At 38.1% G+C, this 25,162-nt stretch overlaps 1 protein-coding gene across 3 annotated transcripts in view; it reads right to left on the minus strand.

Moving 5' to 3' along the window:
• SOCS5 (suppressor of cytokine signaling 5) overlaps positions 1-25,162 on the minus strand; it is a 57,879-nt gene that overhangs the window by 32,120 nt on the left and 597 nt on the right. The gene's annotated exons all lie outside the window — the stretch shown is intronic.

Below are 25,162 nucleotides of genomic sequence, written 5' to 3' on the forward strand. Positions count from 1 at the left end.
GGTGATTTCACAATAGAATTAGACACTACCTCTTAAGAATACTTGTGGAAAACAAAAACCTTACCAAAAAAAAAAAAAAAAGGTATAACACAGCACCCAGGTGTCTACTGACAGATAATAGATATGATAAGTGTGGTACATATATATAATGGAATATTATTCAGTCTTAAAAAGGAAGGAAATTCTGACACATGCTATCAACATAGATGAGCCTTGAAGACATTGTGCTAAGTGAAATAAGCCAGTCACAAGAACAAATACTATATGATTCCTTTCATACACAATTCCCAGAGTAGTTGAGTAGTCAATTCATGGACAGACAGGAGAATGGTAGTTTCCAGGGGAGGGTGGAAGAGGAAATGTGGAGTTACTGATTATTGGGTACAGAGTTTCAGCTGGGGTAAGATGAAAAAGTTCTGGAGATGGAAGATGGCTGTACCACAATGTAAATGTACTTAATGCCAATGAGCTAAAAATGATTACAATGGTAAATTACTTTATGTGTATTTTACTGCAATAATAAAAAATGTATAACACAGAGAAGAATTATACAATCTTTTAAATAACTTTGTGTTCTATCTGTGAGGTACTATTGACAAACAAGAATCCAGTAGGTGAAAGTCCTTTGACCCATGTAATCATTTTCCAGTGGATACACACCAAGATGTTAAAATTTCTCCAAGATGATTCACCACACCATTTTTACACATAGAAAGAACAAAGCTAACAGTGAAAAGAATTATTATGAAAGCTGGTTATAAATTCGCCTGACTCATCACCATATAGAAGTCTAAATCTCACGGTCATGGCCCTTAATATCAAGAACTAGAAATAAAGTAGTAATGATTTCTAGGAACACAGGAGGGACACAGTTGCCAGTCAGCATCTATAGCTTTTATAATACTCTCAAAGGAGTCAAGCCTATGAAAGACACAAACTTGCTCCTCCTTACTTCACTAGATTCCCAGACCCCTGTTGAGTTTGCTTCAAACTATCTTCTTATATTGTCATGAGGGAGGGCTAAATAAATCAGCACTAGAAAATCATCTCTGTTCAAAGTTCTTCAGTGCTCTCTACCCCTGGAGGGATAAAATGCAAATTCTCTCAAGTGACACATTGGGTCATTGTGAATTTGGCACGCCAAACCATTAAGTTTTATTAACAGTGTTACTTCTTCCTTCCTTCTAAATTCTAACTTTCTTTTGCTGAACTATATAAGAGTTTTCTGCATACACCAGGCTTACTTATGCATGCTTTTCCACACGCTGGTGTTCCCTCTGCCTGGTGTGTGCCTACTTACACTATATCTGGCAAAATACTATACTCATTCTTCATTAGTTCAATCTCCATCTTCTCTGTAAAGGCTTCCAGGAGCTCCTTCCAGTGGTTATGCTGGTAAACCAGCTTTCAGAATGGGATAAGAGCCCTGATACAGTCAATGCTGCTCTAACATTTGTTTTGAAAACCTGGATCTGTTTAAGTGTGTTTGTTACATTAGGGAACAACATGAACACAACCCGAATCCCATTTATTCATGTGCCATTGAACATTAGCTGGATGAAGAAAACTGCATCCAGCCACAGGGCTCTGCGCATGAATCCCACAGCACATACATATACCCCTCACACACACCCTCCATCCCACTCTGGTACCTCAGCTCACCTCAACCCTATGTGCACACCTGGAATTAACCTTCCCTCAGTCTGCAGACAACTCTCCTTCTGCCATTTCACATAGCTCATAAGAGGCAACTTTTCCCAGGACAAGCGACTTCAGGTCTTTTTCAAGGTAAAGCACCATATTTACCATAATATTTATGTTTTTCTTAACCCTTTTCACATGTAAAACTGTGCTATTTTTATTAGGTTCCTTTTTTTTTTTGAGGGGGAGTCTCACTCTGTCACTCAGGTTGGAGTGCAGTGGCACACTCGGCCACCCCAGTGTCGACCTGCTGGTCTCTGGAGATCCTTCCACCTCAGCCTTCCAAGTAACTGGAACTACCACGCCTAGCTAATTTTTTTATTGTAGAGACGAGGTCTTGCCAGGTTGCCCGGGCTGGTCTTGAACCCATGGGCTCAGGCAATTCACTCGCCTCAGCCTCCCAAAGAGATGGGATTACAGGTTGAGCCATTGAGCCCAGCCTAGGTTCCTATTTCTTTTAATCACGTGTTACTGACGAAACTGTGTGTTGTGCCCCAATCCCAATTTTTCCTACAACAGTGAGTTTTAGGAATATATCTGTCCCATTACAGCAGAACTGACTGTATGCAGCATTTTCTGGTTTCTGTGGTCTACATACCACCACAGTTGGTTTCAAACTACCAACAGATCAGCTCTACTGGTCAGACTTGGCTCCAAGATACTATATCCACAGTACTTTGTACATATCTTTATCATAGCAATCATTATTTTTGCATAACTATTTCCCATTTATTTCGATAATAAGCTCCTTGAGAGAAGTGTCCTTGTCTTAGGACTTTCTGGCTGCTAAAACAAAACAAACAAAAAACCATAAGCTAGGAAGCTTATACACAACAGAAGTTTATTTCTCATAGTTCTGGAGGCTGAAAGTCCAAGATCATCAAAGCGCTGGCAGACCTGGAGTCAAAGTCCTGCTTCCTGGTTCAGAGATAGCCATCTTCTCACTGTAACTGTACATGGTGGAAGTAGATCTCTCATCTCTTCAGCCCCTACAAAGGCATTAATACTGTTTCTGAAGGTGTTCCACCCTTATGACCTAATCACCTCCAAAAGGCCCCACCTCCTAATACAAGTATACTGAGGAGTGGGCTCCAACATGTAAATTCTGGGAGGCATACAAACAGTAAGTCTATAGCAGCCCTTTTCACCTTAATACTGATATTCCTTGAATAGTATTCAGCAGAAAATTTGTGTCTTGCTAATGCAGATACATGGAGTAATGGACTTGAAATCTAACACAAAAAGAATGACTGTAAAACCTGTTTCTATAATGGAGAATTAATAGTATCTGTTTTGTGCCAAAACCCACCAGCCTTATTAGTAAAAGGTGAGCCAGGATTTGAACCCAAGTGTTTCTCACCCACAGTTTGTCAAGAGACAATGTTTGAGGACTAATCTTCATATCTACATATACCTACTAATCTAATCTACTAACCTACATATGCCTCAAGGTATGTGTGAATTACAGACTAATTGAAAAAACAGATTCTGGAGATACGGCTGACAGATTTTTTATTTTTCCCGATTGGCAAACTTATCATATAAAACGTCTTACAAGAGTATGCAAACTAAATTAAATTTAGTTATATATTTGCTTTTCTGTGAAAAAAATTAAATCATACAAAATAGGATCCAGCCTCCAAATACGGGCCACTTTATTAAATCCAAACTTAATTTAAGCCAATCTCAAAAGCTATCCTGAAATCTAGGACAAACAGTACTAATATCCTGAAATGTAAAATACAAGGCATTAATTACATAATATTACCAGAGGCAATGTGATTTATTGGCCAAAAATCATATCTAAGTTTGATTTCCCCACATATACAGTAATGTACTGCATAATGATATTTGGGTCAACGACAGCATGTAACAGAAATAAAACTGTAACAGAAATTAAAAAAAAATTCCTATCGCCTGGTGATATCTTGATGATCCTGACCCTGTGTGTGTATGCTCAGGCTAATATGTATGTTTAAAAAGTAAAAAAAAAAAAAAATTAAAATATTTTTAAATAGAAAAAAGCTTATAGAATAGAAATATAAAGAGAGAAAATATTTTTGTACAGCTGTACAATGTTGTGTTTCAAACTGTCACTACAAAAGAGGCAAAAAGTTAAAAAAATAAGTTTACAAAGTAAAAAAGTTAAAGTAAGCTAAAGTCCATTTATTTTTGAAGAAAAATATTTTAAATAAATTTTGTACAGTGTTTATAAAGTCTCCAGTAGCGTACAGTAAGTATCTCAGGCCTTCACATTCACTTGCCACTCACTCACTGACTCATCCAGAGCAACTTCCAGTCCTACAAGCTCCACTGATACTAAGTGTCCTACATAGGTTATCTTTTTTAAAGCAGGATTCACTGAGAGGACAGAGAAGCTCCCAGTGGGAGGGGACCCAAAGGGGTTGCCCAATAGGTTACCTTTTATACTGTATCTTTACTGTATCCTTTCTACGTGTAGATATGTTTAGATATGCAAATAATCACTACTGTCTTACAACTGCCTACAATATTCAGTACAGACATATGCCATACAGGTTTTTAGCCTAAAAGCATAGGCCACATCACACAGCCTAGGTGTGTAGTAGGCTCGACCATCTAGGTTTGTGGAAGTACATTTTATGATTTTCGAATGACAAAATCACCTAACAATATTTCTTAGAATGTATCCCTGTTTAGATACTCCTGGAGCCCCTATTATGTGTTTGCACTAAAAACTTATCATATTTCTATTTTAACTACTGTTGCCTTGGGAAATATAGAAAAATGTTAATTCAAGCTATATGCTAGTGACCTCTATAAAAAATTAGATCTTAGTATACTAGCATATGTTTCAAACAACGGTGAAAAGTTACCTTAGATTCTTGTATTAAAGTTTTGCTAAGAAATTAAACCAATCTAGTGTTTGTGAAGTCATATAGCATGGAAAAGTGGTTCTTAAATTTAGCACGCATCAGGGTAACTAAGGGCTTGTCCAAACAAACCACTGGGCCCCACTTCCAGAATTCCTGATTCAGTAACTCTGAGGTGGGGCTAGAAATTCTGCATTTCTAACAAGTTCCCAGGGAATTCTGATGATGCCAGCTCTGGGACCACACTTTGAGAACCACTGGCATAGAAGGAAATGGAAAAGCTCTGGGGTCAGAAATACCTGTGTTCAAATTCCTGTTTGTTGGCCAGGTGTGGTGGCTCATGCCTTAAATCCCAGTACTTTGGGAGGCTGACGTGGGAAGACTGCTTAAGTCCAGGAGTTAGAGACTAGCCTAGGCCACATAGAGAAAACCTCAGCTCCACAAAAAAACCAAAATAAAAAAAATTAGCTGGTTATCATGGTGATGTGCACCTGTAGTCCTATCTACTCGGAAGGCTGAAGTAGAAGGATCACCTAAGCCCTTGACTGAGGTGGTTGAGGCTGAGGTGAACCATGATCGTACCACTGCACTCCAGCCTGGACAACAGAGTAAGACCCTGACTCAAAAAGACCAAAAAATTTCCCTGCTTGTCATTTAACATAGTTTATCATAGTTTTACCCCTCAATTTTCTCTTATCTAAAAATGGGGAAAGTTTTCTGAGAATTAAACAAATAATATATGTAAAGTGCCCAACACAGGGTAAGTATCAAATGACAGCCACATATGTTGGTCAAATACATGAATGTCATTTAACAGGACACACTGAAAAAAAAAAAAAAAAAAGGACACACTGTTCCAAGGCAAACCAAGGTAGAGTAAAAACACTCCATCTTGTCTCTCTTACTGAATACAGCTACAAAACCTCAACGGAATGCAAGGAATAGCTACTTAAAGACTGAAAAGTCAATGGTAGCAGGTAGATGGAGAAGATCAGAATTCAGTGGGAGCATGGAACCAGCAACTCTTTCCTTCTGTGTCCTGCCACCCAGACTCGGGAGTAGCCTGGAGTGAGCATCCGTGCAGAGTCCCAGAAGAAGCCCTCTAGTTCAGTCTTAGGAAGCTGAGAAATGGAACTCCTTGGCAATCTAAAACTCTGAGGGAGGAAAACCTCTCTCTACAATCCCAGAAGCTGTGGTTTCCAAAGGGTGGGACAACTCCCTCCAACTCAACTTTTTGCTCTTCCCACCACTTGGCCCTGGATAGCTACTTAAGTCTTTTAAGTAGCTATTCCCACCACTTGGCCCTGGATGTGGGTACAATCCCAGGAAGTAAGCAGAGTACAAAGAGACCCAGTTTTTCAGCTGGAGGGTTGAAAAGTGGAGACCCCAGGGAGTAGACAGTATAGGAGGAATTGCTGAGAGGGAGGGATTCAGAAAAGTGACTTCATCAAGTGTGTTACAAACTCTTGAGTTCATCCCAGAGCTGAACATGGCATGGCTCTCAACCTAAACAGCACAACGAAAGCTTCTGAGAACTGAACTAAGGGAGAGACGCCTCCTATCTCAAACTGGCCAATGGACAGTACATGAAGAACCAGGAAAATCTCAACTTGCCTGGGACAATAAACAAATACCAACACTGAGATGGTACCGTGTAGGAATTTTCTGACAAAGACGTTAAAGTAGCTATTATAAAAAGTATCCACGAAGGGCGAACATTCTGGAAATAGGTCTCAGCAAAGAGACAGAAGCTATGAAATGGAACCAAATGGAAATTTTAGAACTAAAAATACAGTAAAGTAACTAAATTTAATCACTGGATGGATTTAATAAGCAAAATGGAGATGATACAGGAAAATCAGTGAACCTGAAGACAGAATGGTAGAAATGATCCAGGCTGAACAACAAAGACAACAGAAATGAACAGAAGCTCAAGGACTTCTGGGATATTAAAAGGTCATTGGTATCCTGAAATGGAGAACTGTATTTGAGGAAATAATGGTTGAAAGCTTAACATGATAAAAGACACATGTATATGCCACTCTAGAAGCTCGGAGAAACCAAACAGAATAAACCCAAATAAACTTATGCCCAGGCATATATCCTAGCCAAGCTGGTGAAAACTAAAGACAAAAGATTTTGAAACTAGCAAGAAAAAAAAAAAGTGATGCATCACTTACAGAGGAACAGCGATTTGAATGATCGTAAATTTCTCACTAGAAATCATGGAGTCCAGAAGGAAATAGCACATTTTTAAAGGGCTGAAAGAAAGTAACTGCCAATTTGGAATTTCTATATCCAGTGAAAATATCCACTAGGAGTGTAGGCAAAGATGAAGACACTCTCAGATGAGGGAAAAGATAAGAAAATTCATTGCTAGCAGATCTGCTCTAGAATTACTCAAGGACAGAAGGCAAATTGTACCAAAGGGAAAAAAATGAAACATCAGTAATGAAGGAAGAGCAAAGGTAACCATCTGGGTAAATATAATAAACTACTCTCCTCCTGAGTTCTTTAATTGTGTCTGGCAGTTGAAAGCAAAACCTATATCAGTCTGATGGGATTTTCTAAGTGTAGATGTAATATCTAACATAATACAAAAAAAGGAGGGTAGGGTAAAGGGAACCTTAATACCATATAGTTATGGTATTAATGTTTCTATATTCCACTTAAGTGGAAAAATACTTATTCTAACTAGACTATACAAGTTAAGTATGTATCATAATCCTAGAGCAACTATAAACATACATACACACTATAATGATATATAATTTTAAAAAACCACAGCAGATAACATTAAAACAGAATAGTAAAAACTGTTCAAATAACCCACAAGAAGGCAGGAAGGGGAAAAAGAATAAACAAAGAGAACAGACGTAGAGCAAATAATACAGTGATAGAGCTAAATCGAAACAGACCAGTAATTGTTAAGTGCAACTGATCTAAATATACCAATAAAAAAACAAAAATATTATACTTTTAAAGGATGACCCAATAATAAGCCACCTACAAGACATTTATTTCAAATGTAATGAGATAGGTAGGCTAGAAGTAAAAGGATGAAAAATGATATACCATGGAAACACTAATCAAAATAAAGCTGGGGCTGGGCATGGTAGCTCATGCCTGTAATGCCAGCACTTTGGGAGGCCAAGAAGGGAGAACAGGTAGAGTCTAAGAGTTCAAGACCAGTTTAGGCAACATAGTGAGTCTGTGAACTACAAAAATAAAAAATAAAAGAATTAGCCAGGCATGGTGGCATGCCCCTGTATTTCCAGCAACTTGGGAGGCTGTGGAGGGGACACTGCCTGAGCCCAGGAGTTCAAGACTGCAGTGAGCCATGAATGTGTCACTACACTCCAGTCTAGGCAACAGGGTCAGACTTTGACTCAAAAAAAAAAAAAGTTGGTGTGGCTACATCATCATCAAATAAAGTAAAATTCAAAGCAAATTACCAGCATATAAAAGGGTCACTACATAATAATTGAAATCAATTCACCAAATAATCCCAAATATGTATGCAACTAGCAACAGAACTTCAAAATACATAAAGCAAAAACTAACAGAACTGGAAGGAGAAATAGACAAATCTACAATTATGGGTAGAGATTTCAACACCCTCCTGTTAGGAATCTATCTAGATTTTTTAAAAAACCAACACAGGCTGGGCTCAGTGGCTCAGTCTGTAATCTCAGTACTCTGGGAGGCTGAGGCGAGTGGACTGCCTGAGCCTGTGAGTTCAAGACCAACCCCAGGCAATTGGTGAGACATTGTCTCTACAATAAATAAAAAATTAGCCAGGTGTGACAGCCCACGCCTGTGGTTCCAGCTACTTGGAAGGCTGAGGCGGATGGATCACCAGAGCCCAGAAGGTTGACGCTCAGGTGGCCATGAGTGTGCCACTGCACTCCAGCCTGGGAGATGGAGTGAGACTCTGACTCAAAAAAAAAAGAAAAAAGAAATCAAAACAGAACTTAAAACTGAAGCCATCAGTCAACTGGATCTAAATGACATCTATAGAACATTCCACTCAACAAGACAGAGTATGCTTTCTTTCCAAGTATACACAGAATGTTCACCAAGGCAGGTCTTATCTTAGGCCATAAAACAAATCTTAACACATTGAAAAGAATTAGAGTAACACAAAATATGTTATGTGACCATAATGAAATCAATAACAGATATAATTTATAAAAATTTAATATTAAATGACAAATAATTTACAGGTCAAAGAGTAAGTCTCAAGAGTAATTAGAAAATATTTTGAACTGAAAGGGCATAAAAATACATCAACATTTATATGATGTAGCTAAGCAATGCTCAGAGGAAAATTCACAGCATTAAATGCTTATGCTAACAAAAAAGAAACTTCTCAAATCAATAATCTAAGTATCCGCCTTGAGAAGCTAGAAGGAAAGAAAAGCAAAATAAATCTAAACCAAGTAGAAGGATGTAACAATAGCTAACATCATACTTAATGGTATAGAACTGAATGCTTTCCTTCTATGATTGGTAACAAATCAATGACTATTTATTCTCACGACTTCTATTCAACACTGTACCTGAACTCCAAGCTAGTGAGAGAAAGGAAGAGGGAAAAAAAGCATAGAGATTAAAACTGTCCCTATTTGCAGATGTTTGTCTACATAGAAATCACAAGGAATCTATCAAAAAGCCTTCCTAGAACTAAGAGTAAGATTACAAGGTCATAGGATACAGGTCAATACACAAATAAATTAATCATATTTTTAGTTACTAGCAATGAAAAACTGGAAACTAAAAAAGTTTAATACCATTTATAACATCTTGAAAAACTGAATTACTGAGACATAAATTTAACCAACATGTACAAAGCTATATGCTAAAACTACAACACTACAAAAGAAATCAAAGAAGATGTAAGTAAGCAGAAATATATCATATTGGGTAACCTCCTTGGGTCCCTTCCCACTGTGGGAACTTTTCTGTCTTCTCAATAAATCCTGATTTCTCACTTAAAAAAAAAAAAATATATATATATATATATATATATCATATTTATAGATAGAAAGACTCTTTTTTGTTTTGTTTTTTGAGTTGGAGTCTCACTGTCGCCCAGGAGTGCAGTGGCCGCTCCAGGTCACCGCAGCCTGGACCTGCTGGGCTCTGGGGATCCTTCCGCCTCAGCCTTCCAAGTAGCTGGAACTCAACAAAATAAAGATACCAATTCTTCTCATTTGATCTACAGATTTAACACAATTCTAATTAATCCCTCCCCAGGATTTTTTTTGTAGATGCAAACAAACTCTAAAATCAAAAGCAAGGGAACTAAAATAGTCAAACAATTTGGAATAAAACTGAAAGAGTTATAATACCTGGTTTTAAACCTAATAGCAACAATAATTAAGAAAGTAGTATTGGGGAAGGGACAGACACATGAAACAGAGTTAAGAAAGAGACTCACACAAATGTGGCCAATTAATTTCTGACAATGCTGCAAAGACAACTCAACTCAATGGAGAAAGGACAGTCTTCCCCCCACCCAAAAAATATATATATGAATGTTGTAACAGTTGAACACATATATGCCAAAATATATGAGCCTAAATCTCAACTCCATACATTATACAAAAAATAACTCAAAGTGGATAACAGATTTAAATGTAAAATGCAAACCTGTAAAACCTTTAGAACATAAAAGATAAAATCACTGTGGCATGAAGTTAGGTAAATTTTTAGATATGACACCAAAAATACTAACCATAAAAGAAAAAAATTATAAATTGAACTTCATCAAATGAAAAACATTCATTCTGTGAAAGATGATGTCAAGAGAATGAAAAACACACTATAGACTGGGAGGAGATATTGGCAAGTGATATATCTGACACAGGATTTGTATCTTGATATGTAAAGAACCCTCAAAAATCAACAGTTAAAAAACACAGAATACACAGTTCTAAAATGGGCAAAAAATTTGAACAGGGGCTTCACCAAAGAGAATACATGTAAGGTAAATGAGTATATAAAAAGGTGTTCAACATCGTTAACCACTAGGGAAATCCAAATTAAAACCAAAATGATATTAGAACAGATAAAATAAAAAGCAGTGATAACACCAAATGCTGACGAAGACGCAGAGCAACTAGAACTCTCATATATTGCTAATAGGGATGCAAAATGAGAGAACCATTCATGAAAACAGTTGGGCAATTTCTTACAACGTCAAAATACATGTAACCATATGACCCAGCAATCCCAACCCTTGGTATTTATCCTAGAGAAATGAAAACTGTGTTCACACAAAAACCTATACACTTTATAACACTTTCATTCAAAATTGCTCCAAATTGGAAGTAATCCAAATGGCCTTCAACAGGTGAACGGATAAACAAACTGTAGTGCAGCCACACAATGGAATACTACTGAGCAATAAGATGAAATCAACCATTCACACAAGCAACAACCTGGATAATCTGGCATTACGCCAAATAAACAAAGCCAGTTTCAAAAGGTAGCATGATTCTATTTATAAGACATCAGTGGTTATGAGGGGTTAGGACATGATAGCCAGGAGTTAGGAATGTGGTACAAAGGGATAGTACCAGGAAGTTTTTTCGGGGAACAAAACTGTTTTACATCCCAACGGTGGCGGTGGTTACATGGATTTATGCCTGAGTTAAAATTTATAGAACTAAATGCCAAATAATCCATTTGCTGTATGTTAACTTTAAAAATGCAAAATCTTTAAAAAGTACATAGTATAAATTATCTTAGAACTTTCTAATTCTTCAAAAATTAGAAATTAGAAATTAGGTTCAAAAGTAAAATTTTAAGTACGTGGGTACCAGTGAAATGTGGGAATGAAGAGCTAGCTGGAAGGAGACTTTAGACAATTCCCTACAAAGATATGACATGGTTATCAATTCCAGACTCAGAAACAATATATCCCTCAACCAACCACAGGGGCTATTAATATAATATCAACTGAACACAAATATTGAAAGTCACCATGTGAAAAAGATAATTTGAGACAAAACAGCCAGCATATACAAATCACATGGATGCTTAAAGATTACACATTTATAGCAGATAATCACTTGGTCCTTGAAACAGAACTGGCAATATTGTTCACTATTAATATGCAATATGCCTTGCTTTTTCAATAACAGTTACAATTTACACAAACTTATCCATGTTTTTCTCACCAGATTCCCCTTGACACCAAAAACATGCACTCTGAAGAATGCTGACTGGGATCAAGGACTAAGACTGGTCATAGTTGCACCACTCTATAAACCATCATAGGAAGGCATGAAATGTTTCTTTTTCCTCCAGGAAAATAAACCCACAGCAACTCAGCACAGCAAAACACATAGAGGATTATAATTCAAAGAAGACAGGTATTCATTCTCTGAACCTAGATATATTTTTGGATGATTAGCACAAAAGTTAGTAGGCCTTCTACTAACAAGATTACTAAAAGTCATATCACTTGTCCTAACTTTTCCTAATTTTTAATGCATTAAATGTAAGCTGAGTGTGGGAGCACTCAGAGCCTTTCAAGCAATGACAGTGCTGTTATAACTTCTCCATCCTGAATCTTCTGAGGATGAACTTTAAGTGGCAAATTCTCCTATTTCTATTTGTTGCAACCAAATGCAAAATTTTATGCACTTAATATTGACAACAAATATTTACCTACTCATCAACAAGTTAACTACTAAATACTTAAGATATTCCAAGTCCTAAGGGTCATACAAGAGAGATCAAAATGACACAGGTCCTCAGGGACTTTGGCTGAGGAGACAATACAGACCTGTGAGATAACTAGACACCAGAAATAATAAGTACGTTTAGGGAGTGGCATCTCAATAGATGTCAAAACTTTCTTTGACAAGTCTCCCCTATAAGTCTCTTCCACAGAAGAAAAAATAAGCCTCAGTTCTGCCATTAAAAAGCTCTTGGATAAGTTCCAACTGCTCATGACACCTGACACAAAAAAGGTATTTGTTCATTCACCTCCGAGTTGGATTTGGCTAAGCAAAAAAGGAGGGGCAAGCAGGGGCTCCTTCTCGAAGGGACTCACTCAGGATGTCTGCACCTCGGGACAGCAAGCTCGCTGCTTAAATTCAATACTGCCTTCTCACAACCAAGTGAAAGAAAGGATGCTGACACCCAAAAGGAGGAGCTGGCTGCTCTCCTTGCCTCCTCCAGAGTACAAACACTTGTATCAAGGGCCTCACTGTCCCGGGCCCAGCTGCACTGGCACCTCACAGTCCCAGGGACCCCCTGTGATGCATCAGCTGTCTGGCTTACTTTCACTCCGGTTCTCTGGTTCCCTGTAAGCTCATCTGGAAAATGGAATTGGATCAGATCCCTTACAACATCACAATCTACAAATGTAATGAATTAGAATCACTAACCACAGAATACAAATCTCACACATTTGCCAGCTATAAGTAAAAACAAGTTCTTAAATTGCTGTATGAAGTTTACTTCTTTGCTTTGTGAGAAATATTAACTGTTCTACAATGCCAAATTGGAAAAGCAAACACCACTGAGTTCCTGAAAACAAAGATTCTTACTTTCATCTCAAAATATTAAAATAGCTGCATCTCATAGTAAAACAATCAACACAAAAATTCATCAGAGTTCTTTACTAGATTGCATTAAACTTGACTACTCAGAACAGTATTCTTGTAAATTAAGTAATGTTAGTACCTCTATAACAGGGGTCTCCAACCCCTGGGCCATGGACTGATGTCGGTTCATGGTCTCTTGGGAACCAGGCCACATAGCAGTAGGCAAGCGAGCAAAGTTTCATCTGTATTTACAGCTGCTCCTCATTGTTGGCATTGGTACCTGAGCTCCACCTTCTGTGGTGGCATTGGATTCTCATAGGAGAGCAAACCCTATTGTGAACTGCACATGTGAGGGATCTAGGTTGTACATCTCGTTTTCCTATAATAAATTCCTAAAAACTGTATTTTGGGATAAAGAATGTGAACATTTTAATGATTCTGAATACTGCTGAACTACCATTTAGAAAGCTGTATCAATGTATGCTCCCACCAGTAGCAAATATATGCCAACACCCAATTCTTTTCTATGTAAGAGACTTATTGGAGCATTCAATTAATTACATAATAAGTCCAGCCTCTCAGGCTTTTTCTGCAATCTTATTTCTTGAGGTTAGAGAAAAATCTTTTAGAAGATAATATCTCTTGTAGTAAATAAATATTTATCTGTGGTTGAGCAATTTTTCCTGTGTTGCTTTTAGTTAACAAAAAAATTTACCTCTGCTAATTAAATGTTTTAGTGTGAACTGTATAAACCCATTCTTAAAATAAACTTACCCTTCCATGTGTATACCTGCAATAAAAGATGTCCAAAGTGATGTTTAATAACTGGTAAACTCTGAGTTTGGGGATATTAAGTTATTTTTCCCTTTTTAAAAGAAGTTTCTTCTCTGTACCTCTTTGTATTGCTTGAAAATTAAAATATGAGCTGGCATTCTTTTTTAAAAAAACAGATGAAAAGAATAGCCTAGAAACAGATCCACACTTATTCTGTCAACTGACCTTTGATCAAGGTGTTACCTAGAACAACTGGCTATCTATATGGGACAAAAAAAGTTAGTCCTCAACCAGTACCTCATCCCAAAACACAAAAAATTAATCTGAGATAGTTCATAGACCTAAAAGCAAAAGCCACTACTATAAAGCACCTGAAAGAAGACATAGGAGATCCACTTCTTGGTAGTTTTTCCTACCTCTTAATAATATCACTCCTACTTTTCACTGCACAGCCTCGTCTACCTCCTTTAAAACTGAACCAAAAACTCATCTTTTCCACCAAGTGCTAAACCATCTAACTCAGATATTTTCCAAATTCCCTTCAGCACTTGAGATCTAGCTCCTAATAGATGTATTTATTTTACCGAAATTGGACACCTCATCTTAATGACTCACCAACTCCATCCCCTAGCTTAGAGAGCAGAACCTGGGGGGAGAAATGAAAAGATTATAGCCTCTTCTGGGTTCTTTCCCTCAAGCTGTTTTTACTTTTCCCTCTTTGAGAATTGCCAGTAACTTAAGCTCTAATGGGCTGGAAGGGTAGAAGGAAAAAGGCAAAGACCTAGGTGTTTAGGATGCTCTGGACTATAGGCTAAAGGTGAAAAAAAGACTTCAGGCTTCGACTACTTCCCCAGCCCAACGTTGCAAACAGGGATCCCAAAAGGAAACTCTGGGTGAGGAACAGGGAAGTGCATATGTCGAATAATTCCCTGTGTTGTACCTGATGGCTCGACAGGGTGCAGAAGGAAGGAAGAAAAATCCCACTTAGTACACAACTTCAAAGACACAAATATTTCTGACTTGCTGGTGGCAGGTATTTTTCAATATATTTTGTAAGTTCAGGTGGCAATGGACAACAGGTAAATCTTTTAAAATGTCTACACCCTTGAACTGAGTACCAGCAATGGCAGTTACTTTTTGTTCTGAATGCATTATCATTTAGAAATTATGGGTATTATTCATCTAATTTCATGATTTTCCACTATAATCTATATGTCTTCCACATCATACCTATAAACCAGACCATGCTTCTGATCCAGGCCTATTATTTTCAACTGCTATCTTGGTTTTACTACTTATCTAAAATCAAAGGCAGTATTCCCCCATCCCAAACTTGCATATAATATCCTACTGTCAAGCCAGGAGCCTTCGACTCATCCTCAACTTCTCTCTATCACCTCCAAACACTAACCAAGTCTGAAGGACTTCAACTTGTAAATATCTCTGAAATCAGTACACTTGTTTCCAACTACACTACAAACTTCTTAATTCAGACCATTTAAGCAGAGCCTTAAATGGTATCCTTGACTGTGATACACCTACCACAGGCCAGAGAAGTGCCTCATTCATCACCCTGCCGAATGTATTACAGACGGTCCCTGACTCGCCATATGGTTCAATTTAGGATTTTTCAACTTTACAGTGGTGTGAAACTGATACACATTTAGTAGAAACCATACTTCAAATACCCATAATAACCACTCTGTTTCCATTTTTAGTACAGTATTCAAAAAAATACATAAGATATTCAACACTATATTATAAAATAGCCTTAGTGTTAGATGATATCACCTAAATGTAAGATAACTGTCCTGAGCACGTTTAAGGAATGCTAGACCGATTTCTCATTATGCTAGGTTAATCTATCTATGATGTTCAATAGGTTAGACGAATTAAATGCATGTCCAACTTAACAATACTTACATTGGGTTTATCGGGACACAACCTCACTGTAAATCAAGGAACATCTGTATTTGCTCAATAATTATTTGGTGAATAAATGCCTCCAATCTTTTTTCCTCCAGACTATTCTCTTTATTATTGCTATGATCAATTTCCTAAAACACAAAATTGTCGGTGTCAATTCTCCATCTATAAAATGAAATAAAAATCTACACTCCTAGTATGGCATACACACAAAACCCTTCACAATCTGCTCCCCTTCCAAGTCAGTCCCAGTCTAATTTCCTAAATTTTTTTTGTGCTCATTTAGAAAGATCAAACATTAACCCTTCTCCTGAACACTCTATATCATTTCTTTTCTATAATCTAGAATAAATAGTAACTCAATCTAGCTTATTTTTATACCCTTACACTATTTAAAGCCATTAGCTAAACCTGTACAGAAGTAATGAGTGAAGAAACAGCCAATACAGCTAATTCTCAATTAGCTTATTTTCACATCCTTAGTAACATGGTCAGTGTAGACTAAATGGAAAAGTGAATAAAATGTTTCAAATACCTGCCAAGCTTTTCTCCCTCACAGTAATTTTTTAATGTTAAAATTCTTCATAGTAGTTACAGGCCTCTACCTACCTTTTTGATTGACAGGCACAAAGAGAACTAGAATTCAATTTTCTTCACATCTGTCCCTTTCCTGTGTCTTTAACATCTCCCCTTCCCACTGCTGCTCCTCTACCTTCTTTGATCCTCCGGCCACCTAAGTTTTTCCACTGCATCCTCTTTGTCCACTCTTCAAAAGAATATCAGCATTCCTCTATCACTCTCATTTGGACAGCAATTAAAACTAACGAACCATTTTCACATATACTTACTCACTTGATCCTTACAATCTCACTTTTTAGAATCCCAAAATCAAATGCTGCCCTTGGCACTTTCTTATATTTTATCTCAATTCTGAGGAAATTGCAGCTCGAAAAGTTCAGTGCTAACACAATGCTATTCCCTCTGCCCAGAACTCTACAACCCCTAGTCACTGGCTCTTCTCTAGACATAGCTCTAGCCTACCTCTACTCCCAGAGCAAAAATGTTGTGCCTGTTTCAATACTATCTTAATGTTTTTCACATCACTATTTAATATCACTAGAACAATCCAGGTCTCTGGGCGCCTACTCTGGTGACTTTTCTACTAAACAATATTTTCCTTGTTAATGAATGTTACTTTTTATTAATGACTATTAATGAGCCAGCATTTTTTAAAGTCATGGAAAGGAATGTCTTATGGGTAGTGGGAGGTGATTTACCAGTCTGTTCAAAGGGTAAAAGTGGCACCAAAACATCCTAGTTTTCCTTAAAAATAAAAAATGTAAGGAATGTCTCTATATTCTTTCCAAGTATTTACATACCATCCTTGTGGTAAAATGACATCCAAAGCAGACCACAGCAAGAAGTAAAAGAGCAATTCGTAAATCCTAAATTAAACTACCACAAATTTTAAGTGAAGCCTCCTAATAGCCTAGGAAATGTTCAAGATTAAAAGTAAAACTAGCACCTTCTTCCCAACTCTACCACATATTAGCTGACTTGGGAAAGTTACTTAACCTTCCTGAGTCAAACTTCCTCTCCTATAAAATTGGATAATGTCCACCTATCTTTCTGAATTAAATGAAAGAATGGTTTTAAATCACTTAGTCTGAAACACAATAAACACTCAACATATGGTAACCCCTTATTATTTTTATGTAACATCATTTTTATTTTCAAAGCCATGTCCAACAACGATCAACATATTCTTGGACTTTCTGGCCCAGCAGAAACTATATTAAATGCCTTCAAGGAAGTCGCCTACATAACTTCTGGATCCCCTTCCTGGGTCACAACTCAGGTCCTATAAATATAATTTGGAATATTTTCCCCCAAATGCATTATCTTGCTCTGTGCCACATGAAAACCCATCAAAGGATAGTCCTGTAGCTTCTCCTTGTTGGCCTGGTTTTCAACTAACTGGACCAGCACATGGAGTCAGCTGCAAATCTGGCAACTTTCACTACCAGTCTGTCTTTTAAATCATTTATTAAAACTTAAATAAAACCGGTCCCAGTACTGATCACCTGAAGGGTAATGGGGTTGGACTGCTGTTCTCATGCAAATGGCCAAAGTCAAAGACTAAATAATTAGATAAAACAACTCCCCTTTGGCTACATGCATATTTTAACTCTTAAGAAAGTTCTTGAACTTTTCTTCTCAGATTTTATTTAATATTTAGTGAATTTATCCTTTAGCTTTAGAATATATTCCAGAAGTCTTCCTGTCTGATAATATATAGGAAAAGACAAACTCAGTTTCTCCGTACTCTTACTCAACAATCAACAGACTTCTGTGACCTCAAAATGTGTGGGGATGTCTCCCCATGAGAAAGCAAGCAATCCACCCTGCAGGAGACACCAGCTGGGTGTCCTCCAGATCAAATCAATTCTGTCATCATCTACCTGGAAATCATCAGATGACACAGGTTGAGGACTCCATCCCACAAGACTGAGTCCCACTTCCAATGATGCCAACCCCAGGTTAATTTATTTACCTGTGCTTCTGACCAACCAGCTATAAATTGGGGTTCCCAAAATCCCCTCCTTGGATTTGATTAATTTGCTAAAAAGCTCACAGAACTCAGGAGCTGCAAACTTCAGTATTTAACAACACTTTTACTGGTTTATTACAAAGAATATTTTAAAGGATACAAATAAACAGCCAGATGAAACCATACATATGGGGAGGTCTGGATGAGTCCTGAGACAGAAGCTTCTATCTCAGAGTTGGGGTGTGCCACTCAGCATGTGAATATGTTTTTGTTTACCTTCCTGAAAACCAACCCCCCACACCGTTTGGCTATCCACAGGCTCCCAAATCCTGCCTCTTTTTTTTTTTTTCTTTTTAAATACAAGTTTCATGATGTAGGCACAACTAGCCACACCACTGGCCATTGGCAATCAACTAACCTTTAACCCTTCTGCCCTTCCTGGGTTGGGGGGTGGAGTTGTAAGTTCCAATCTTTGGAGCACAGGACTGGTTCCCCCATCTAGTGGTTAGTTAGGGACTTTTCAAAAATCGCCACTTTAACACATGCATAGATATGTTTGAAAGGGCTTGTTATAAATAACAAAAGACTGTCTTTCACCTTTATGGCTCGGAAGCTGTTCTGGAGGTGCTTCAGGAACCAAAGACAAAAGGCCAATACTGTAACAAAAGATATTCTCATTGCTCTAGACACTTAGGAAATAACAAAGCTTACAGAAGCTGTGAGCCAGGAATCATGGAAGAAAACCAAAATATATACAGTACATCACATAACATCCTCATACAAAAACACACCAATCTATGGCACATAGGATTTACACTAGGGCTAAACACCTACAAAATTCCAGTTTCCCTCAACACTTTTCTCTATCCAACCTCCAATTCTTATCCAAACTTCCCTAACTCCAACTTCCTACCACATATGCAGGCCTGAAGTTCAGTTACCATATCATTTCCATTCCAACATTCTATTTCTCATTGTTCCGTTTTCTGTACATCTATTATTTAAACAAGAGTTTACCCTTTTAATTATTTCAAATACAGCATATCAAGCAACACTTGATTACTACCTCTAACTTAAGAATCCTGCTCAGAATACGAAAACTAGACATTGTTCCTGTTTATAGTAGTCTTCAAATAAAATAAGGAAGTCAATTAGAAGAAAATCTCAGAGCAGATAAGCCCATTTCAAATATAATTTAATTTTTATTTATTAAAATTTTTTATTTTAAAGATGTGGGATACAATTCAGGGTTAGGTATATAAATGTTCACTATGCAGGTACCCTTGTTGATGAGGCATGCCCCCGCTCCCCTGGCAGTTTCCCTCAACTGCTTCAAATATAATTTTAAAAAGAAATCTTCATCACTGCTTCCTCTTATTTGCTTTGATTAAAGATTACCATATGACATCTCATCAAAGTAAAGGTAAATTTAATTTTGGTGTTAAATAGTATGTGAAAATACATTATAAGCCAGGTGTGGTGGCTCAAGCCTGTAATCCCAGCACTTTGGGAGGCCAAGGTGAGAGGACTGCCTGAGTCCACCTCTCTACAATAAATAAAAAAATTAGCCGAGTGTGTAGCACACACCTGTGGTTCTGGCTACTTAGAAGGCTGAGGCAGAAAGATCGCCTGAGCCCAGCAGATAGACGCTGAGGTGGCTGTGAGCATGCCACTGCACTTCAGCCTGGGTGACGGAGTGAGACTCTAATTCAAAAAAAAAAAAAAAGCCGGGCTCGGTGGCTCAGCCTGTAATCCCGTGCCTTTGGGAGGCTGAGGTGAGTGGATTGCGAGACCTGCCTGGGCAGCGAGACCTGCCTGGGCAGCGAGACCTCATCTCTACAATAAATCAAAAAATCAGCCGGGCGTGGTAGCGTGTGCCTGTAATTCCGGCTACTTGGAAGGCTGAGGCGGAAGGATCGCCAGAGCCCAGCAGGTCGAGGCTGCGGTGGCCGGGAGCGGCCACTGCACTCCAGTCTGGGTGACAGAGTGAGACTCCAACTCAAAAAAAAAATTATATATAATACATAATATACACATAAAAACACAATATACATATAAATACACAATATACACGAATGTATAATATACTGTGAAAATACATTTTCACTATACTGTATTTCATAATATAGCATGGTCTTTTTCACCTACAAGTAAAGTCAAGGCAAGTAACTAATTTTCAGTTTACTCAGATGCAATTTATCCAACATTAACATGAGTCACAATCCAGCCTAATCACCCTTTCAAGATTACTTCTGCTCTAACCAGATTCAAAAGCCCTTCCCCCCATCCTTAAAAGTAGGACAGTCAGCTAACTCAGATGAAGAATGTATTAAGTTGGACAAGACAAATAATTCATATTTTTCTTCTTTCATTCTCTAACAACTACACTGAAGCTAAGAAAGTAGCTTACATGGTCTCCACCTACTCAGTACACATACCTATGAATTTTAAATATGAATAGCACACTCACAATGCCATAATTATTTTTAAATAAAGAAAACTCCAAGTAATGAAAAAATGATCAATGGTGGCTATATTTTAATATGACACAGTATTTCTGATGCCTTCCAAAACGATATTTAACTAAATAAGTTCACATAATTGAGATTATATAATAGACTTGAAGGATCTGCCATGTGTAGGTTCTACAAAATTCCCAAAAGCATGTCATGAATCCAATGAATGTCTAATAAACTGTCATAATCCTTATTACAGTAGTTAATCAAAAGAAGACTTCTCAAACACTAAAATTCTGTATGAGAGAAAGAAACATATAACCCTGGAAATCTGTGATGGCTACATGCCAGTAACTCTCTTAGCTCTGCGGGTATCACTCTGCACTTAGGAGTGACCAGCAGTGTGCTTGCCTGAGATCTACAATAGGAAAACTAGTATTCGCATAATAAAGATGCTTTTGAGCTATTACTTGTTTCTGATTTTAATCACTCGCCTGTAAAATGGACTCCTTCAATGAAACTCTAAAAAGAAGAGCAATTAAAATATATCATGAGATACATTTAAAAAATAATTGAACTTAATGTTAGAAGAGTCATTTTAAAAAGCTCTTGTGTGACAGATAAGAAGTTACACGATGTGACAGAAGGCAAAGAAGTTAAGAGAAGGAAAGACCACAAAGATGCATGCAAATCAAAGTTAAAAGAACTACAAATGGAAGAGCTGCCTTAAAAGCACTAGAAGAATCTGAGAAGGCAGAACCAAAGAATACTGAGAGAAATCTACCATTCTTTAGGTGATACATCATTAACAAGAACTCTGAGATAACTAATGACTCAAATTGTCACCATCAAAAACATTTGCTAGCCAACATGGCCATGACACTAGTTGGACCTGGGTTACTGCAAATTAAAAAGAACCATATGTTCTAAAATTGGAGTTACAGCCTGGGCAACTTGGCCAGACCTCATCTCTACAATTAAAAAAAAAAAAATTAGTCATGGTAGTGCACACCTGTAGTTCTAGCTACTTGGAAGGCTGAGGCTGAGGGATCACCTGAGCCCAGCAGGTCACCAGTGGGGTGGCCATGAGCGTGCCACTGCACTCCAGCCTGGGTGACGAAGTGAGACACCAACTCAGATAGATAGATAGATACAATTTTGGGGCTACACAAATTTTATCACTAATACCTTAATTGCTTAATGAGTAAAATTCTCTAAACATTCACTTAATAGAAAACAAGATTTAATGATTTTTTTCCCATGGTTCCACTGGCAGAAAAGAGTTGCAATCAATACCAGACCTTATATATTCCTGACTTCCTCACCTATGTTCACCCAGTAGGCCTCTAGAACGCACTATATTTTCACTAGAATACCTGCAAATCAATTATTAACATTTTGGTTCTAGGATAATGAAACTGTAACAAGCATCCTTCAATGACATTCAGAAAAACGAACACATTAGCTCTAACTTGATATGCAGACCTAATTAGAGGCTCAAGGTAAGCAGAGGAAAGAGAACAATACAAGACACGAGAGCATCATTTGCACTAAGTGCCCCTTAAGGCAGACTACTATTTGATCATACATTCACCGAGGAATTTTTTGTAGCTTAAAAATGACTGCATTAATAGCAAGGAAATAAATAGGTATACAAATGCCTACGTATACCTAATGAACCACAGAGAATAATGTCTAATATTGTTGTGCCCTTACTATGTGCTAGGCACAGTTAATCTTCACCACTATTTTACAAGGTAGGTGCTTTTAACATCCTCATTTATCAGCTGAGTAAATCCCAGGTACACAGTGGTTAAATTACATGCCTGAGATCATGTTAAGCAGCTGAGATACAAATCCTGTCTTTCTATACTACAACGATGAGAGAGTATGCTTTCCTAATTATCATGTAATTCTACTACTGCTCTTTTTAGTAGTACTAAATCCATTTTAACATAACAAAACCCCCACACTAACTGAAAATAATACTTTTCATATAATTTACTTTGAAAACATCAGAGTCTTTTGAATTCTGGAAATGTTTATCAAACAATTAGTTTTCAGCATAAAATTATAGAATGTTAGCCTACTCTAATACAGTCATCTAATATTTTAATCTAGATGACAGTTTGTCTCTTTCCAATGTCAGGGAACTACCAGCGCTTCCACTAACAATGCAGCACATTGTCTTAAACTTTTAAGTAGAAGCTCACTCAGTTTTACATCATTTCATGTATAAAAGTAGTCAACTCAAACTTCTCAATCCTTAGATATCACGAATCATCTAAAAACCATTTATAGTTGGTGTTAGCATGCTTTAGAGGTAAACAACATGAATATGATAAAGTAGAAAAAACTGCACTGTAGTCCAGAGGCCTGTCCATCAATACTGGCTCTACTAACCAGCAATTTAGTACTTTCAACTGTTCTGTGCCTTGGTTTCCTGATCTGCAAAATAACCATCGCCACGATATACTCTTCCAGCTCTAAAAGATATATGACTCATACACACACATTTTTTTCCCAAGCCTCCCATTCTCATTCTGTTTAGTTATTACCATTACTTCACAGCCAGTAAGTGTCACTTTTCCTTAGTTCTACAAAAGGAGAAAGCCCAATCTAAACAAAGATGAGAGGGGACAGCTTTTCGGACCACTGGTTTGCCACTGATGATTCTCAAGGTGAATAATGTAGAAGCCATTATAATGTTAAAAGGTGTTAGGTTTCAATATTTTAGGATACTATTTTGCATGCCAGTACATTCTCCCTAAGGACAAATAGGAAAATTCAAGGACAATAGGGAGAAAAAATACCTAATTATCCACTAGTTATTCAAGAACTAAGAAGGTGCCAACTGAAAATATGAACATTTTTTGTGGAAATGTTTCCTGATGAATTAAAGGGCAAAATATGACCTATGAATTTGTGTAAGATGGGTTTAAATACCTCCTAATCAAACAGCTTTCATTTTGTAAACTGTACTCTGCAAATGTAATGAACTAGTAGTATCTATAGGATTAAGAATATATTTAAAAGATCAAAGATCTAGCTGTGCAATTCTTAGCTTACTCTTCTCAGTGAAATGAAGAACCTCCAAGGACTGCCACAGAGGGGGACTACGGAGACCGCCACTGTCTAACCTCAGCATGCGTTTTCTACGTTCCCAGCCCACTCTCAAAAGTGTTATGTAAATACAAGATTATTAAAATTAAACTAAACCTCTGACATTAGGATTACCAATTGTTAGGAAACTCAACCTGATTTCAGTACGCCTTCTAGAGCTGCTGGCTTACCGACATCTCCTTCCCAGTTCAATACTTAAAGCTACAATATGTTAAAACTTTTATAGAATGTGTAGTCCAATTTTGCATGAGCTTGTAATGTGAATTACATATTAGCCTTCCAAAAGCCAGTAGTAAGTAACAGTCCAGTCTAAATGTTAAAATTGGTAAGAAGTAAGCCACCACTATAGTTGAGGAGGTTGCTACAAGAATTTCAAGGTGTAGTTATGAGAATTTCCAGCACCAATAATAAGTGATAAAAATACCGACAAATACATATACACATTTTAAAATAAAGGATAATTAACAAAGTCCAGCAGCAAGGCACCTATTGCTTGGAATATCAAAAGAAAATGTCCAAACCTCCTCTTAACTCCAGCCCCTCAAGACTTTCAAAGTTCAGAACCAAACCAAAAGGTACTTACACTGTTTTGGGGGATCATTCTTTAAATGCAACTCCCTCTCCACAAAGTCACTCCGCTTCTGCTACTCGGATGCCCCAACCCCTTAGCCAAAGGATCCCAGGAGCCCAAGTAGTCGCAGAGGGGTCTTCCAGCGCCTGCCTGGGCATCCCTCCCTACCACGGGTTAAACCTCCCAAGGTGCTCCATTCACTGCCCCCAGCCACGCTACCCGGCTCCCTCCCTCACCTCCCAGGGGACCTTTTCCCATCGACCTTGAGGACCCCCAGATCAGGCCCTCGGAGCCCTAAGTGGCTTGGCCGGTGCCCCCTTCCCTGCAGCTTGCGTACCTGCTTCACTCTCCGGTGGCCTCTTCCCGACCCACCACGACTCTGATCACCAGTGCCGTCCTTCTAGCCGGGACGCCCCCCTTTCCCTTCCCCTCCCACCCGAAAAGCAATGCCACAGAAAGGCAGCGAGCGCCCACTGAGCGCCGGCCCCGACTACGCGCGGCGCGGTCTGCACGGGGCTCGCGGCCCCGGCTGGCCGTCCTTTCCCCGGCCGGCCCATTCCGGCCCGAGGGCCGGCGCTGCCTCCGCCGGGGTGCGGGGGCGACAGGCGGAGGCGGGCTGCGCCGGGCGCCGGCACCGAAGCACG

The sequence above is a fragment of the Carlito syrichta genome, unplaced genomic scaffold (assembly GCF_000164805.1).
Source record: "Carlito syrichta isolate Samal-C Ts95f unplaced genomic scaffold, Tarsius_syrichta-2.0.1 Scaffold314622, whole genome shotgun sequence".
Lineage (NCBI taxonomy): Eukaryota > Metazoa > Chordata > Mammalia > Primates > Tarsiidae > Carlito > Carlito syrichta.